The sequence below is a fragment of the Tamandua tetradactyla genome, chromosome 3 (genome assembly GCF_023851605.1).
Source record: "Tamandua tetradactyla isolate mTamTet1 chromosome 3, mTamTet1.pri, whole genome shotgun sequence".
NCBI lineage: Eukaryota > Metazoa > Chordata > Mammalia > Pilosa > Myrmecophagidae > Tamandua > Tamandua tetradactyla.
In genome coordinates, this window is record NC_135329.1 from 124,002,679 (window position 1) to 124,015,947 (window position 13,269).

Sequence of the window (13,269 nt, forward strand, 5' to 3'; positions counted from 1 at the left end):
GCACTTGGCATCAAATCTTCTTTAGAAATCTTTATAAGTGCCTTTTTCTACAAATGTGCTTTTCAAGGACAAATGAAAAGTCATTAGCTCTGCTACAAAAGAAGGAACTGTCTTTATTCTAACTACTAGACCTTAGCGGATTCCTGCCAAATGATGACAAAAATGTTTTTGGACCTTCGAAAAGAAATAAAAACAGCTCAATCATTTATAGAGAATCATGCTAAATATAACATAACTGTTATGGAAACATGTAATATGTTACCTATATTATTGTATTTCAGTTTATTTAAAATGTTGCTTAACTTGAAGAATTAGTATAACTTAGAGCTATGTGCGATTCTAGGAAGACATAGCTATATGGGATGATTTAAAGCTCAGAAACAATATTTCTTACATTACATCATTTAAAACGTAAAATTAAAATTTAAAAAGTTGAGACTTTACTAATTTTTTTTAATACCTTTACCAATATAATTCTTATTTAAAAATTCAGGAGGCAAGTTGTTTGTTTTACAAATGATAAATTAATGAAAGTGTTTTAGGGATGGTACACTACACAGAGCCAATAAACAAATTGGCTTAAATGCAAAATCTTCTGGCAGTCTTATACAGAAGTCATTTAGGTAAGCTCTTTCCATCTGTATGTCCTAAACTTTCCTAATCATGAGACTGCTTCTCTTCTCAAGTAAAGATGCTATAGAGTGGTTGAGTTATGGGGTTTGTTAGGAGAGTGAAAGAAGCAAATATGATATCTAACTCATTCCTGAATCTGTTGATTATTTGAACACATTATTCCTAAGGATTCCAAAGTTAAATGCAAACAAGGACATTGTAATTGTTTATATCCTTTTTGCAGGCTTTTATTAGGATCTGAGGAAAGAAGCCTATGGCTGTTCAGCATTTGTCTTAAAAATATCACTGGTCATATAGTTACTCCCTCCCCTGTGAGAGGACTTTTCCTCCCCACCCAGTGCCCTGACCTGTGGTGCCTCCTTGTGGAGGAGGAGCCTTCCTTGCCCCTCCCATCCCAATGGAATGTGAACAAATGTGACTTATGCCACATTCACAGCAAAAGCTTTAGGTGGGATCCCATGGTTCATCTCACCTTCTTGCTTCTGTGCTCTGCTATAAAAACAGCACATTTCAGAGAGGGACCGTGCATTCAGACTGAGTCCAGGAATGCGAAGACACCCAGCAGAACCAAGGAGAGTTAAACAGTGTCAGAGAAACAAGTTGCTTTCTGAGGTAATCCACTGAGCTATGGGGACTATTTGTGATAGCTGCAAAAAAAAAAAAAAAATGTGCAATTTAGAAAATGTTGCAAAACCAAAAAGTGCCTAATATGTGTATAATGGATTGAATCACATCCCCCCCCCCAAAGACATGTTCAAGTCCTAATCCACAAGGGTGTGAATTTATTTGCAAATAGGATCTTTGAAGATGTTATTATTTAAGTTGAGGATAAACTGAATCAGGGTGGGATTTAATCCAATATGACTGGAGTCCTCACAAGCAGAGGAAATTTGAACACAGGGATAGAAGACAGAAGGATACAGATGGCCATGTAAGGGAGGAAGAGATTGCATTCTCCTTGCAGGCCACCACCAACATACCATAAACTTCAGAGGAGGCATGGTTCTCTTGATGACTTGGTTTTGGAATTGTGGCATCCAAAACTGAGACTTTAAATTCATGTCGTCTAAGTCAACCAGGCTGTAGTATTTCTTTTAATGGCCCTGGAAAGCGGAAACAAAGATTATGCTGGACCTTACCAGTGGCAAAATGTTTGGTAATATTTTTGCTTGTGATAGTTTGCAAAGCAGTTAATATAAAGGACTGTGGCTTTGCAAAAAATTTTCAAAAGAGCACATGACTAGCATGAATAGGTTGTTATTAGCTGCATCTAAAAAAGCAATAGAGAATCTCTAATTACAGTTGTTTGATTCATCTTGGTCTTTTCTTCTGTCCTCTGCCATAAGAACAAAATGTCCCAGAGAGGGTTCCAAGATGATAAGATGTTGGAGAGCTGATCAGATCCCCAGCCAATCTGCAGATGACTTGCAACATGAGTGAGAAATAAATAATTATTAATATAAGCCACCCACTGAAATTTTGGAGTTGTTTGTTGCCCAAAACAGAGAAAAGCATATTTTCTCTCTCCTTTTTGTTCACAAACTTGTTACTGGTTTCTTTTTACTGTTTCTGTTTTGCAAATAGGGAAACTTGTTCTCAACAGAATACATAATCTTAGCTCTTTTAAGGTATAAAATGTGTACCCCATACCATAAGGGATACCATCCCAACTGCCCCATATAATCCCCAACTTCCTAACCCCCACCCAAGGAACTGGTTCCCAGCTGCAGATACAGAATTTCTGAACTTACTCAATGAAGAAATGTAGACATACTCATGGATTACATAGAACTGAAAGATGGAAAGAGGATGAATATAACATAAGGATAAATGTTATTATAATAAAAGCATAAAATTCTTCACACAATCATGTACTTAAAGATATTCAAAGAACACATAGAAATTAAAAATGAGATTAAAAAACATATTGTGAATATGGGCTTTTATAAAAACAAGGTTTTTGAATCTTATGTTATCTTTCATAAAGGAGCTTCTTAAGAACAGGAATTCTCTACATTCAGTGACTTTTTCTGATGTTATAATTCTTTCTCAGTTCAACACTTTATCTGAACATGAAGATGCCTTATTCATCATTGCAGTCTCCATACCTGGCACATAGGAAGTGCTCAAAAAATTTCTTGATTAAACTGGATTTATGATTTTTACTATCATCATTGTTGTTAAAAGCAATTTTCTAAATTAAGTGTTGGTAAACTACTCCTTACAGGCCAATTCCAACCTGTCCTCAAGCTAGATTGATTTTTTTGTTTTTAAAGATTTGTTAAAAAAGAGAGAGAATATGCAACAGAAACCCTCTGTTGTCTGTAAAGACTAAAATATTTATTAGATGGATCTTTGCTGAATATATTTGCCAATCCCCGTTCTAAATATAGGTAGAATGGTTCAAAGAAGGTTTCCTGGATTTCATTCCAGATGATAAAACATATGCAGTCACACATATAATATTTCAGATTAAGAAATATACAAATAGAAGAAGTGGTACCTTGTAAGAGAAAGTTTACTGGGAGCTGCTAAGATAGTTATTCTCAGTTTAACAAATAGACAAGGAAGAAAATACAGCCTCATTCTCATAGTCTTTGGTCATTTTTGTGTGGTGGTACAATGCCTAGTGGTGCTTTGCAGCCATCTTGTGACCATGCAGGAATAATCCTTAGAGTAAAAGCCAATACGATGCAGATTGTAGACTGAAAAGATGGGGAAAAGCCTCAACCCTTAATGATGTCATTGAATCTCAGAATTAATCAAACCTTGAAATATTGTGATTATATATTCTGCTACAAATAACAGTACAAGTAATTTCTTCCTATTATTTAAGGTAGTTGGCTCAAATTTTCAATTACTTGCATCTGAAAGCATCCTCGATGATACTGTAATTGGAACTGGTTGTAAAGTAGAACAAGCTTTTAAGATCTTCTTTGAAATAGGCTGGAGTTCATAAAGTGCTTAGATAATGTGAGGACAGCTGGATGAATGAACACCTCAGATATTTTAGTTCTATGTCGAGAAAGATTTGGCATGATTCATTTAATTGTTGTCATATTATTCAAGCAAGAACATGAAGAATGTTCCTGGTGGCATCCAAACCAATGATTTTCTTAACTGAACATAAATGATCACAAAATGTAGACCATGCTCAGAGAAGACCATGCTGAAACTGTTTGGGAAGATAGATGCAAGGCCATTCCATAGCAAAAATGACTTAATCTCCTTCTTCTAACTAACATGAGTGACTCTTTCTTACAAATTATATTTCTGGTTTAGCTTTACTCCCCCTGCCTCCTAGAATGGAAATTACTGAGATGCCTGTCTTAGTTTTCCAGGACTGCTATGAAAATACCACATACTGGCTGACTTAAAAACAAAAATTTACCATGTCATGTTTTTGGAGACTGCAAGTTCAAAATCCAAGGGTTGTGGCCAGGCCATGCTTTCTTCCCAAAGTCTGTGACATTTTGGCATTGGTTTGCCACAATCCTTCGGGTTCCTTGGCTTGCTGCTTTATGTCTGCCACATGGTGAGCTCTCTTCTTGTGTCAGCTCTTCTGGTTTCCCCTGACTTCTGACTTCTTCCTGTGGCTTTCACTGACTAACTGAACCTGAATTTTCTCTCTTTATATGGCTTTCCATCATATGGGCTAAGACCCATCCTGATTCTATTTGACCTCATTCAAAATAGGATTTAAAAGATCCTACTCACAGAGGAGATTATACCTTAGCTAACAACAACATTTTTAAAAGTCCTCTTTACAAATGGATTTACCTCCGCAGAAAGGCAGAGTAAGGTTTGAACATGTCTATAGGGGAGATGATTCAATCCCCAATAAGACCCAAGCATCGAATTGTTCCCACCAATGACAGTGTTCAAACCAGGACAGACATCAACCTCCCCATTTCCTCTTTAGGATTATCAAGCCCAAGGCCAAATCGTATAAGAAGCTCCTCACAAATTTCTGTGGCTGAGATGCTTCCACAGTTTTTCTGGTTTAAGCTAAATAAACTTAACTCTTATCTTTTGCTGCAGTTGCTCAGACTTACCTAAACAAAGCAGATGACTCAGACGCAACCAAAATTGAGGGATTATGAGAGTATTATAATTGGTGGTAGAGGAAGGAAGGATGTTTTCCACCATTAGATCATCAGCACATCATTTTGGTTTTGTAAATATCTTATTATAATCAGTAAAGTCTGTGGACCAAACTGTCAATCTCTTTTCTTTTAATAAATCTCAATGTCTGACTTTTAAATCTAACAAATCTTAAAATAACCCATGTTCATTATTGCCCTTTTTCTAATGGGGCAGGAGATGGGCCAGCTGAATTTCCTCTCAGGTGTTGGTTTCTAACATAAAGAAACCTCTTACAAGGCCTTTGATTCTATCATTAATAGAATTCTCCACATCTTTCTGTTATATAGTCTCAAGAAAATCAGCAGGGTATAGATTAGCGGCACAGTTTTGAAAGAGGTCCTAACTTTTGCTTATCAAGCCAGCCAACTGAATTTCAAGGAAATTGCTAAATATACTTTTAATTTCCAACATATCTAAAGTAGGAAATAGGAGCAATGTCTTCACCCACAAGATTGAGTTTGTATAAAGTTCAACTCACATTTGTAAATTGCTTATCTGAGAGTATAACATATTCTTAGGAGAAATAAATATACTTAAGCTAGAGGAAAAAAAATTGTCTCAACAATTGGCCTTTTTTAATTTTTTCATTTAATTTACTTCCTTTCATTGTAACCATCATCAACCCTGCAAGTGTAGAGGATATTAAACATGAGTAAATAATAGTCTTTTTTCCCTTCGAGGTTTTAAGAATTTTCTGTATTATAAAGACTAGAAATATAAATATAACTATTTGTTATTTTTAGACACTGTACCTTTCCAAGAAATGTTTTTTCTTTATTTGCCCACTACTATGCACTCCCTACCCAGAAAACATTCTACTGGGTAATCTATTTGTAAATTTAGTGTTCATAGTTTATTTTCATAATACTCTTATCTTTGGAATTCAAGCACAGAAAATCTTGTGAAAACCTTTTATATTTCCCTGGTATTCTATATGAAAAACACTGAATTTTTTCCCTAGTGTTCTGGTTTTGTAAATATTTTATTATAATCAATGAAGTCTGTGGACCAAACTGTCAATCTCTTTTCTTTTAATAAATCCCAATGTTTGACTTTTAAATCTTACCAATTCTAAAGATTTAAAAAATCTGATTAGCTACCTTTTGAGTGATGTTGACTTAAAAGATCATGATTTTCCATCATCTCACTGAAGGATGTCAGATACAATATGGAAGAATTTCTGTAACCTTGTGTGGCATATTGACAAATTGTCAGGAAAATAAGCAGAAATTTATAGGAACTGAGTAGTCCAGAACCACTTGGAAAATTCTTAAATAAGCGAGCCCTATGTATCTTGGGGTTTTATGATTTTACCCAGAAGAAGCATATGTTGAACACTATTAATACACACTATTTATAGGCTAAAAAAAATGACCAAACCAGAACTGGTCCCTTGTATATTACCTACAAATATATGTCCAGAGAGCATTTTTGTTAGAAGTAGTACTTATATTGAAAGTAGTAAAGTGTAACAATTTTCTACTTAACTCACACTGCTCACTAATAATGCACCATTGGGATCATTATTTTATTGTTCTTTACCCCCAAATGTAGATTCATGAAACCTACAACTATGGAGAGTCTCTTCTTTGGGTATACATCCTGGAGAGAAATGACATACTATGTTACAATTCATTTGTGTGATTTAATAATTGGATACAAAAATAAAACTCTTTTTACTGAGCCCAAATACATAACATGCTAAGTAAGCACTGTGGTAGATTTTTCTCATACATTTCTCATTTTCTTTCTTTTTTTTAAGATCATCTCTGGGAAAGCAGGGGTCTTTATCTAGTTCAGGAATGTGAAAATTGAAGTTGAGAGGCATTATGTGCTAACACAGAGGGATTTTGAAAACTGATTTTCTAGGAATGGTGAGATTGACAACTATTTTGGTGGAACATGGATCATGAAAGAGATTGAACAAAAGACTTTTTAAAGAAATATAGTGGAAGTGAGATTCTTGAAACAAAAATGTACATTATTATTTTCTATTGCCTGGTACTTTCAGTGGACCAGTCAAGTTGTCTGCCCTTCTGGAACATAGCTTTTCTGAGAAATTTTATCCTCAACCCAAGGGTTGGCATTAAGAGATAGCACAATATGTTTCCGCAGTACACTCTTGCCTCAGGTGGTTTGAAGTGGGTTCTTGGTATTTGCAACCAAAGAACCTTAAACAGGGCACAATTTTCTATAATTTTCTAATCACAGTCTGGTAGAAGAAATATTTATTTGCAGTTTACCTTTTCAGTCTTAAAGATTTAAGGAAACGAGTATTTAGATGACTATAAAAAATTTCATGACCCTAAAGGAGCTAGGGCAAGAAATGGGAAATGCAGACATTTACAAATTTATACTGGGGTGTTTAGCCTCAGGATAAATTTTGCAGAGTTGAAGAGTCTCCTTCCGTTCTCTTAAGAGTTACTTATATGCTCACCAGGGATAGGTCAGGTGGTTGTGTACCCAGGCCTACTCTGCTCAGGACTTGGCTGATTTTATACCACTGACTAGAGGTCTGTGAATGGTGGGCTCCTGAATTCCATGTAGTGTGAGTCAACAAACTTGAAAAGGCCTTGCAGAATAGTTTGGGGTTGATTTTTTTCTAGTATCATATTTTTGCACATATTTTAGAATATGGGTTTTTATATCTCAGATGCCTTGAGATTGAGTGGGTGGTAGGAAGGAGCACAAGAGAAAATACTTCATTTGATAATATTTTAAATGGAAACTAAACCTGTGTACGTGAGAGATGAGTATGTTTCTGTGTGATTCCAAAGGGAATTACAAACACCATGCATTTCTATATCATGTTTGATGATTACATTTTTAACGTACTGGAAGGAAATAAGGCACAAAACAAGTATTATGCAAGAAGGTTTTTTTCTAATCCCCCCCTGCACTCTGCTGAATACATACCCATTTGTTTAATGCCACACATTCAAAAACGTAGTCACGTTTCGAATGAGAGATGAGTTTAAAATAAGACAAGCCGTTACCTAATTTTTTTCTATTACCCTCTGCTCCCTTTTACTGTCTTAAATGAATACAAGAACAGCACAGTATACACTTTAAAAAATTAAATGCATGTCAGTAAGTAGGTTCACAAAGCATATTTTATTTAATAGTTTTCAATTCTTTTCAAAACAGAAACTTGGTATTCTCAGTTGGTGTTAGTGTGTAAGAAACCCCTTGCAGCTTTTCTTTAATGGATGGAATTTTTTTCATTATTGTTGAGTAGCGCTAGCAGGAGGTATAATAATATATAGTTATAAAATACTTTATATTTCATAAGCGTTCTCTCACCCCAATTAAAGACCCTCTCAGATAAAATGAAAACTCTATTTTTTTTTTAGATTTGAAGAAGCTAAAGCTCAGGGAGTTACGTGCTTTGCCTACAGCAGCCCTAATCAATAACTGAAAGAGCTCTAGAATCCAGGCCTTCCGCCCCTAGTTCAGGGATCTTACTGCCTCTGGTGGCACTGCGTACAGCTTCAACTCTCTCATGTGTTCGGTACTTGGCTCCTAAATTGCTAGGAATTTAAGAAAGGTTGAAAAAAAAAATAGAGGGGGCGTAAGGAATGCTTTGCTGTAGGAAAGTAGAATCTGTAAGGGAAAGGCAAAACAGTTGTGATAGTTGAGCCTGGAGAAAAGAATGTTAAAGGTGACTTAATATGTGTCTTTAAGTAAAATGTTCCTGTGAAAGGGCATTCTGTATATCTGTTTATAAGATGGCATAAACACAGGAATGAACTACTGGGTCAAATGTTAGGTAACTTTTACTGACAAGGAATGCATTATACACAATGAGGATATGAGACTTCCTTTTTTAGTGAAATAAAATAAACTCTTAGCTTTCTTTTTACTTGTTATATTACAACATTATGATTATTCAAGCTTATAATTTTACATCTCTACCCATATACTAGATTGCTGAATTTCTAAATTGCTCAAATCTTATGTATGAGGTTATCTATATATGTTAATTCTCTTTGAAGTCCACATTGCCTCATCCCAATTGAATTGAATATTCTAACTGCAAGGAAGCTCAAAATAATCACGAGCTATCACACTATCTTTAATTAACCAGCAGTACATCACTGTAAGCCCCCAAACTCCACAGATCCAGTGGGAATTCCAATTCTGGCTTCTCTCTTCTGCCCTTTTCCTCTTTTTGCTTCAGTAGCTCTTCTTCGACATTTCATCACTGATAAGCTAGTCTCTCGGCAATAGGTTAGAGCAGAGCAGAACTGAAAATTCAAGATTCCTTAATATGATTACTTCTTAGCAGGCTTTATTAGAAAAATAGCAGAGGGAGGAGAGAAATCAATATCATGGCAAATTTGTTGCATTTTCTTGGAGCATTTTGATCTATGTTGTCGATGAGTACTTTATTCAATACACAAGCTCTTATGAGCACTTGCCAGGAACTGAGCTCTACTAAAGCACTGTTGTGAATATAAGAAAAATCTAAAATATGGTATTTAAATGTAAGGAGCTCACAGCAGTTATCAATAAAGATAACTTTTTAATTAGATAACAGACATGGTATAGACTTGATGTATTATAGAAGCTTATAGACCAAGATTGATTCAATCATTTGATGTTAATTGAGCAGGTACTATGTTTAGTCATTTATTCACACATTCAATAAAATGTTATAGAGTACCTGCTAAGTACGAGACACACAGAATAGAGCTATGCATTCTTGCTATCGTGGAACTGTATTTCTACGGAAGGTTGGAGGGAGAAGATGGATAATAAATAAACAAGAAAATAGTAGTCTTTTATATATTGGCATGTGTTATGAAGAAAACTAAAGCAAATTAAGGGGGGTAGGGAGTTCTGTTGGGCTTGGGTGAGAGGTGCTGTGCTGAGGCCATGGAAGCCTCACTGATTCCTTGAAAAAGTTGAAAGAGCAAGAGTTTTGGATATCTAGGAAAGGGGAAGGAAAAGATGAAGGCTTTGAGGTGAAAATGTGCTTAGGGTGGCTAAATAGGAGTGGTTTGGGGCTAGAGTAGAAGGGGAAGAGGCCAAAGAGGCAGAGTTGGACAGACATGTGGGTCCTATTAGATCATGGCAAAGACAATGTTTTAATCTCTGAAATGGGATTTACTGGGGGGATTTGAGCAGAAGAATGGCATGATCTGACATAATTATAAAAACAAAGAAGTTGTGGGAGCTCTGGATGCTCCAGTGAATGGGCAGTGGGAGACCAAGAGGGGAAGCAGGAAGACGCAAAAGTCTACTGCAGTACTCCAGCGCAGATAAAATGATTGCCTGGACATCAGCAGTGGCAGAATGATGGTGGGAAATGTTTGGACTCTGAATATATTTTAAATTTAGAGCAAGCAGCATTTTCTGGTAGATTGAATATGAAGTGGGAGAGAAAAAAAAAAGGATGAATAACTACAAAAATTTGGCAAGGTAGAATAGAAAGATGAAGTTTCAGTTTACTGTGATTGGGATGATAGTAAAAGAGCAGATTTGTCATGGATAGAAAGATCAAGCATTTGATTTTGGGCATGTTTAAGTTTACTAGCCATCTGAGGAGAAATATTGAATTATCATGTGTATACAAGTCTGGAATTCAGAAAGAGAGATCCAGGCTGGAGACGTAACTTTGAAAACCATCAGTTTTAAAATAGTTTGGGAAACAGGAGACCACATGAGATTATCAAGAGCCTGAGTTGAAGTGGAACCTATAGGTTGGCTGATGGCGGGATAACAGTTGAGGAGGAAGACCCCACAAGTGAGGGGGGAAATGAGGAAATTGGAGGAGGTGTAGAAAGTGGACAGGGTTAAAGAAAGAGACTTTTTTTCTAAAGAATTACAATGTATAGATTTGGGGATGACCAGAAACCTTACACTGCGTCAGTGGATATTCTTAAAGACCTTGTCATGGATTTTAACACTGAAATGACTCAAAAGACAATGTCAATTGGAAGACAAGGTTAAGTATAGGTTGAAGATATCATCTTCTTGATTCAAAAGGACTCAAGAAAGTTTGCTATGGATTAAATGCTTACTATGAATGAAGAATTGAAACGAGATAAAAAAGCATTTAATGAGGCAAACTATGGATCCTCATACTTTTTGTACTTTCTGAAGCTTCCTTATCTTCTGGGACAACTATATATAGTAACTGCATATTTTCTGTAGTAAGGTCCTAATATCTAACCATGAAAATGGAAGTTGGAGAAACACAGTTTTCAGCCTTAATTTTCATGTCTTTGATTTTAGTGTATTTGAGCCTTTAATTGTCTGTCTTTGTATTGTTATACTTGAATTACTTATTGGGTTTTAATGACCATATATGAGTTACAGTACTTTGCAACTCACATAATTCCTTTGAATTTCTGAATGTCTAGATGATGAAGTAGTATTTATTTTAAGTGTCTTTTTGCCATTGCAGGCTATCTTGTAGCTGTTTAATATGTGCCACCTAATTGGCAATTTTGATCCTATGATAGCTGGGAAATATGTTTTGTATTTTCTCAAGTTTTTAGACAAAAGTAGTCTGTGAGATTTATTAATGACAGTGAATTGGTTTTTGTTTCTCTTATGAAGAAGATGATATAGGAAAATACAGTCTTGTTAAAGAACGTTTAAGTGTCTTAAATGGTAATTTGTTTAATTTTTTCCAAGTAGCGGGAGTGTTTGTTTGTTTGAGAAACTGTAAATTTCATGTGAATGACTCAGGGTTGGAAAGCTTTTTGATTTAGAACCTTTGAGGCTGACACATACTGTTCGTCAAGTTGTATTAAAAGAACTAATTTTCCCAGATCAGATTAAAGCTTCTAAAAGTAAATGCTTTCAGTAGTATGAATGGCATTGCCCTAAAATGCTGATAGCAGGATAAGCATTCGGGATAGTGTTTTATTAATATATGTTAGTAATTGTTCATTGTGGAAATATGTACTTGACTAAAACCATACATGGCCATGGAAACTACTTGTAGTTCAGGAGATACAGGCTGTTTGTGTCTTAAGCTATATTGTGTTAAGTTATTATTGCAGTTAGCTTGAAATATGTATGGATCGAAATTGCATTTAAAGGGACCACTGAAGGTTACTATCTGTGAAACTGAATGTTTTGTGTGTCACTTATTCACATTATCTGTAAATGAGGACTTGGGAAAATTCTACTTTCTTAACTTATTGATTCAGGGAATAAGGTATGAAAAATTAAACAGAAAATAAAAAGAGCCTGATTGGAGAAAGAGAAGTAGAAAAGAAGAGACATTGGGTAATCCACTACTAGCCGTGGAAACTGAAAAGGAGAGCCCAGTGAAATAGGATAAAAACCAGGAGAGTACAGAACACTGGAAGCCAAGCGGAGAAAGAGTTACAGGGAAGATAGAGTAATTAATTACGTAAAATGTTGCTGATACATTAAATAAGACAAGAACTGAGAAATGACCATTGTCTTTTGCACTGTTAAGATATTTCATTACTATAAGGCCTGATTATGCATTTTAGGGAAGTTGTAATAACACAACTTTCATTGTGGTGGGTTTGAGAGAGAAATTTGAGACATTGAATGTAAATAATGTTTAAAGTTCTTTGTGAAAATGGTAGCAGAGAAATGAGATGGTAGTTATAAGGGGTTTGAGATAGTTTTTTTGTTTGTTGATGGAAAAATCACATAGAGAAAAACAATTTTTAAAATAAGGGAGAGAAAGAATTGCTGTAATGACTGATGTCCTTCAGTAGGTAAAAGAGGATATAATCTACTACACAAGTGGAGAGGTTGGTTGTGGTAGGGGAAAGGATAGTTCTTTCACAGTAATAAGAGAAAAGGTAGAGAACATATTCTAACTCTAATCCTTACCATAAACCTAATTTATATGGCTACATTCATAGGCGGGTGGGTAGGTGTAGTGAGGAAAAATTGTTTAGGTGTTCTTTTCTGGATTTCTCTTTTATCAGAAAATAGAAATCAATACATTGAATAAAAGTGAAGATAGGGCAAGAGATGCTGATCATTTGAAGAAAATGAAAGAATTGTGAAATTGTCCTTAAAGAGAATGGAAAAGTAAAGCGACTTGTGAAATGAGGTAGTGTTGCTGAGGAGCCCTATGGGTTCACTTGAGGTTTTTGGTTATGGAGTTGAAGACAATAACAGAATAAGTTTGCATGTTTTCCCCCCAGTCATATTCAATGACATGGGTCCCAATAGAGAGCAGAGAATTAAATTTAATCAGGACTGTCTTTTTTGTCAGACAATACTATGAATAGAAGGAGAGTGAAGGCATCAGTGAATACAAAGATGGTATTTGTAATAAAAGCACATGGTTTTTAATACAGGTAAGGAGGGAAGGAAGAATAGGAAGTTGTGTTAGGGTCAGTGAAAAGAAGTTAGCATCAATACATCTTTATCCTGGTCTAATTAAACATTGATTGGAGTTGGAGAACAAAGTGGAGTAAGTTGGAAGAGAGGGAGGTGGTAGGTGGAAAAATGAAGATGCAAGAAATTAAAATTTTGAGAACT

General features: G+C 35.4%; 1 pseudogene; it reads left to right on the forward strand.

Moving 5' to 3' along the window:
• The first annotated feature begins 1,730 nt into the window (after positions 1 to 1,730).
• On the forward strand, positions 1,731 to 10,938 carry LOC143675757 (transcription initiation factor TFIID subunit 13 pseudogene; annotated as a pseudogene).
• The last annotated feature ends 2,331 nt before the right edge of the window (positions 10,939 to 13,269 follow it).